Below are 5,518 nucleotides of genomic sequence, written 5' to 3'. Positions count from 1 at the left end.
CTTTTCTGTCTATGGGAATATTTTAAAATGTATTTTAAGGGCATGAATTACATATTTAGGTCTTAGTTGAATATATATTGGAAATTTTCCAGGCTGAAGTCACCCTAGGATATCCAACCGGCATTTTTGTGATAGACCCAGGGGCACGATAATAATTTTTATACTGTAATGAGAGAGAGAGAGAGAGGGAGGGAGAGAGAGCAAGAGTACTCTGGAATTGGTTTGGAGAGATAAGTAGAGTCTTAAAATATATACTGACAACTGGGTATGCTCTACAAATTTCAAATATGCTCCAGTAAATTTAAAAATATGCATATTAAAATTGAGTTTTAGGCACTAATTGTGCAGACTGTAAATACCAGGGCTTGAGGCCCAGTTCTGTCACCTACTAGCTGCATTAGTTAGGAAAAGTCATTTAGCTTGTCTGTACCTCAGTCCCCTCTCTGTAACATGAAAGCAATAATTGTACAAACCTCATAGAGATGTGACTAGAATGAGAGAAAGTAATGTGTAATTAAAACAGAGACTGGGACCTTTTCTACTTGCTCCCTCCCGTCCCCAAGCGCTGCTCCAGCTGCACTGCACTCACGCCACCGAGCTCCGAGCTCCCGCTAAATTAGTGCCGCTGTCTCCCTTCCGCTGCCATCATGTTTATCTACCAGGACTTCATCAGCCAGGATGAGATGTTTTCCGACATTTACAAGATCTGGGAGATGGTGGACAGACGGGCTGTGCCTGGAGGTGGTCAGCAGGACAGAGGGTAACATTGATGACTTGCTCATTGGTGGAAATGCCTCTGCTGAAGGCCCCGAGGGTGAAGGTACCTAAAGCACAGTGATCACTGGTGTTGATGTTGTCATGAACCATCACCTGCAGGAAGCTACAAGAAGTACCTCAAACGCTACATGAAATCAATCAAAGGCAAACTTGAAGAACAGAGACTGGAATGAGTAAAACCTTTTATGACAGGGACTGCAGAACAAATCAAGCACATCCTTGCTAATTTTAAAAGCTACCAGTTCTTTATTGGTGAAAACATGAATCCAGATGGCATGGTTGCTCTACTGGACTACTGTGAGGATGGTGTGACCCCATATATGATTTTCTTTAAGGATGATTTAGAGATGGAAAAATGTTAATAAATTTGGCAATTACTTTGGATCTATCACCTGTCATCATAACTGGCTGCAGTTTGACATCCAGACAACACCAGCATCTAAGACAAATGGGACTGATGTCATCTTGAACTTCATTTGTTTTGACCATGATTTATTTGGAGCGGAGGTGTTGTTTTTTTAAGAAAAATGTGTCATGTAGGTTGTTTAAAAATAAAATGCATTTAAACTCAAAACAAAAATAAAACAAAACCAAAAAACCAGAGACTGGTACATAGTAGGTTTATCTAAGGGTTAGCTGCTATTATTATTATTACTTTCATTAATTGTATAGTGGTTGGTGCTGAGGTCTTAAAGCCAGAAGATTGATCTGGGGTCTAATACTAACACTAAGAGTGACCTACCGAGTGATATTAAATAAGTCATTTAAGTAATCTGTGGCTAAGTAGCCCCATCTGCAAAGTAGATATAATCATTGCACCTACCTCACTGGGTCAATCTGAGATTAATATATCAGGGGGGAACCAAAAAAATCCAGAATTCATTGATTAAAAAATTGTGTACTTATTCTTACTTTTTTTTTTGAGTTGGAGTCTCACTTTGTTGCCCAGGCTGGAGTGCAGTGACATGCTCATGGCCACTGCAGCCTCAACCCTCTGGGCTTAGGCAATCCTTCCGCTAGAGGCATGCATCACCATGACCAGCTTATTTTTGTTTGCTTATTTGTTTGTTTTGAGTCAGAGTCTCACTCTGTAACTCAGGCTGGAGTGCAGTGGCACGCTCATGGCCACCGCAGCCTCAACCTACTGGGCTCAGACGATTCTTCCACCTCAGCCTTCCAAGTAGCTGGAACTACATGTACACGCCACCATGCCCAGCTAATTTTTTAAAAAAATTATTTATTGTAGAGTTGAGGTCTCACCAAGTTGCCCAGGCTGGTCTCGAACCCACAGGCTCAGGCAATCCACTTGCCTAGGCCTCCCAAAGTTCTGGGATTACAGGCTGAGCCACCGAGCCCAGCTAATTTTTTGATTTATTTTAGTGATCAGGTCTCGCCAAGTTGCTCAGAATGGTCTCGAACCCCGGGGCTCAGGCAATCCTCTCACCTCCACCTCCCAAAGTTCTGGAATTACAGGTGTGAGCCACCATGCCTAACTACTCTTGCATGTTTAAACTTCAGTCACCTTCAAAGTAGTCTCTGATACAATATACCTGTGGAGATGCTTTCTCCACTGCTCAAAACAGTTTTTGAACTCATCAGTTTTGATGCCTTTTAGTGCTTCTAATGTTTTTGTTTCACCACTTTCACATTGGCAAAACGTTTCCCTTTGAGGACTATGTTCATCTGGGGAAACAAACAAACAAAAAAGTAACTAGGGATGAGATGGGGTGAATAGGGAGGTTGGGGCATTGAGGCTATGCCATTCTGGGTCAAAAACTGTTGAACACTCAGCACAGTTTGAGCAGGTGGGCTCATAAATCACCCACCATGAAATGGGCAAATGTGTTGAAAGAATCTCAAAAAAAAAAAAAAAAAAAAATTTACTAAAGCTGAATCCACCCTCTCACAAAAGCATAACCTGGGATATTGATGCTGATGGGTTCATAGAACACTTATTGTAGGGAAAAGCTGTACTACAAGGGGCCTGCCCTCAAAAAAAAAATAGTTTCTTTTTTTTGGGGAGATAGTCTTCCCTCATGTATCATGTACTCAGAATAGTGTCAAATACCAGAAGCACTCAGTGTAAAGATTTACTATTTATAATTGAACTTGTGGGTTCCAGATGACATTGTCCGAGCTCTGTGTTTTATTTTCCATTTATCTAGTGACTTTCAAAGCTTGAGACTGGTGTTGGTATTTAACCATTATCTATAGACAATGTGTGTCTCGACTTACTCTTCGTTAACGCTATTCACTTGTTTACATTCTGTGCTTACCTAAGTCACAACTTTTCATTCAACTCAGTGAATGTGACATCAATGTGATGAGGTACATTGTGGTCAGTAGACGGGGGTGTGAATCCCCTTCCTTACTAAGTTAATTTACTTAATTACTTGGTATCTATAAAATGGGCCCAACTGACTCACAGTTGCAATCATTTAAAAAGATATTATTTGTAAAGTAGCTTAGGGGACTTTGAAACATAATAATTTTAAACAAGTGTCAACTGCTCCCTCCCACTGAGAGGCCTCAGCAGTCCCTTTCGGAATGCTGCCCCACGGTTTCAGGGAGGGGGTTAGAATTAGGCTACGGAGAAGAAATGGGCCTGAAACCAGTCGTGTCTCCAACTCTTAATAATTATGCAGATTGTTCCAGGGCCAAGAGTATTGTGTCTTCTCCTCTCACGTAGCCCCAGGTACAGCCCTAGTTGAGGACCACAAAATGCCGCTGAAGAGTCAATGCTGAAATATGATATCCTACTGCCATCTACTGTTCCAAATAAGTACTTTTTCCATTTTGAGTCTAAGAATTTGTTTTTTCATTTATTGCTACTTTCACAGCATTTTAGGACTATTAATTTCCTGATGGTTCATTTATAACCACCTCAACAAATAGACCAACACAGAGAAGTTCAGAGAGACCAAGTCCCACAGGTGGCTGTCAACAAAGTCAATTACTCATGCATGTATTCATCAAACTATTTTGTAACACCTGTCTTAGAGCAGGTACAAAGACGAATAAGACAGCGTCACTTTCTTTAAGGCTATCACAGTCTCATGGGAACATACAAGAGATTATTACAAAACAACTTTATTAATCTGTGCTTTCGATATTTGAGATCATTGAGGATAGTACATAGTTCCTGAGATTGGAGGTTGGGGCGGACACAGGGAAGGTGCCAGGACTCAGGGAAGTTTTCTTGGGGGACATGGGGTCTGAAGCAGATCTTAAAGGATCAGTGAGAAGTAAATAGGGAGGGGACTGGGAAGAAAGGTATTCCAGAAAGTACATCAAGAACCAAGCAAGAATAGTGCTGTGCGCGTAAGAGATTTAAAAAACACTGGCAAGTGTTTGGCAAGCAAAGGTGACAGTTGAGGCTGGAGAGGCAAACGGGACAGACCATGGGGGAATTTGTAGATCACTTTTAGAAAGCTCGGACTTCATCACAGAGGTGATGGAAAGCGAGTGAGCAATGTGTGGTGTGTCAGGGTCAGGTTCACATTTAGCTGGAGTCTTTCAGCAGTCTCGTGGGAGATGAACTTGGGAGAGGCGGAGGTCGCTGAGGCAGAAAAGGCAATGAAGGTGGGGGAAACAGTGGGGGCAAAACAGAATCTGGATGGTAGAAAGTTGATGGTAAAACTTGGCATCACTGGATATAGAGTGTGAGAAAAAGAAAGAGTCATGGAAGATCCTGGAGTTTGAATATTGGTGGCCAAGAGGATGAAGGTGCTACGGAGGCGACTGAAAGAAGATATTGGTGTTGGAGAAGAGAGGCCAATGTGAACTCTGTCCTGTTGGGGTTAAAGTGTTTGAGGGAGAATCCAGGTGCTGCCATCTAGCTGGAAGTTGCACATAAACTTTTGGAGCATCGAAGAAAGGGGTGAGCTAGAGATATATGTTTGTAAGTCATGAGTACATAGTTAGGAGTTGGAATCACGATAGTGGATTATGCAACACAAAGAAAATGTATAGAAAAACAAGGAGAGTGTCACAAGAAGAGAAGCCCGGAGAATTCAACACTGGGTGGGGATGGGAGCAGAGGAAGACTACTCGATTCCTGCTAAGGAGAATGGGAAGTGATGGATGGAGAACCGGTGAGAAAGAAAAGCAATCCCTGATGTCTGGTAGTTGACTTGAAGCTGACAGCTAGCCACGACACCCGGCTATCTATGCTGAGTATAAATAATTTCATACAGTAGAAACATAAGACACCGTTACTCTGTAATTGTGATAGAAAAAGACAAAACCAAGGCCACTCAATAATCATATCTGGACATGGAAAAAGTGAAAACACCATATACCCCCAAAATAAGATATCTCTCCCTCTTCTGGACAGAACATAACTTAGCATGAAATATTCACCTACTCGAACTCTCACCAAAATCACCGAACAGAAGCCTAAATCCTATTCCTAGCCCTCTGTGTTTTTGGAGACATTTGGAGACATTCCCAGAGCTCCCCATGCTGCTGTTCCCGTAGCAGCAAGTTATACACTTAATTTTATTTGACTGTAGATGTGTCCCTAGTGGTCTTTGAGCACTGGGATTTAATATTTTTACAGAAGTCAAGACAGCAGAGTTTCACGGAGGTAGACAAAGTGTCCAGGGCAACAAAGAATTTAAGTAGGACATTGGAGGTATTAGCAGTGGTGTGTTCTTACTAACTCAGACAGCCAATTATGTATGTTTCTCCCTAGTTCTGTTCAGAGACATCATGTTCGTAACTTGAAATCAGCCACAGG

At 41.9% G+C, this 5,518-nt stretch overlaps 1 pseudogene; it reads left to right on the top strand.

The window, feature by feature from the left end:
* The first annotated feature begins 647 nt into the window (after positions 1 to 647).
* Positions 648 to 1,340, top strand: LOC103261552 (annotated as a pseudogene).
* The last annotated feature ends 4,178 nt before the right edge of the window (positions 1,341 to 5,518 follow it).

This window comes from Carlito syrichta, unplaced genomic scaffold (assembly GCF_000164805.1).
Source record: "Carlito syrichta isolate Samal-C Ts95f unplaced genomic scaffold, Tarsius_syrichta-2.0.1 Scaffold303739, whole genome shotgun sequence".
Lineage (NCBI taxonomy): Eukaryota > Metazoa > Chordata > Mammalia > Primates > Tarsiidae > Carlito > Carlito syrichta.
Note: the sequence above shows the minus strand (reverse complement) of the source record. Positions and strands in the feature narration are given on the sequence as shown.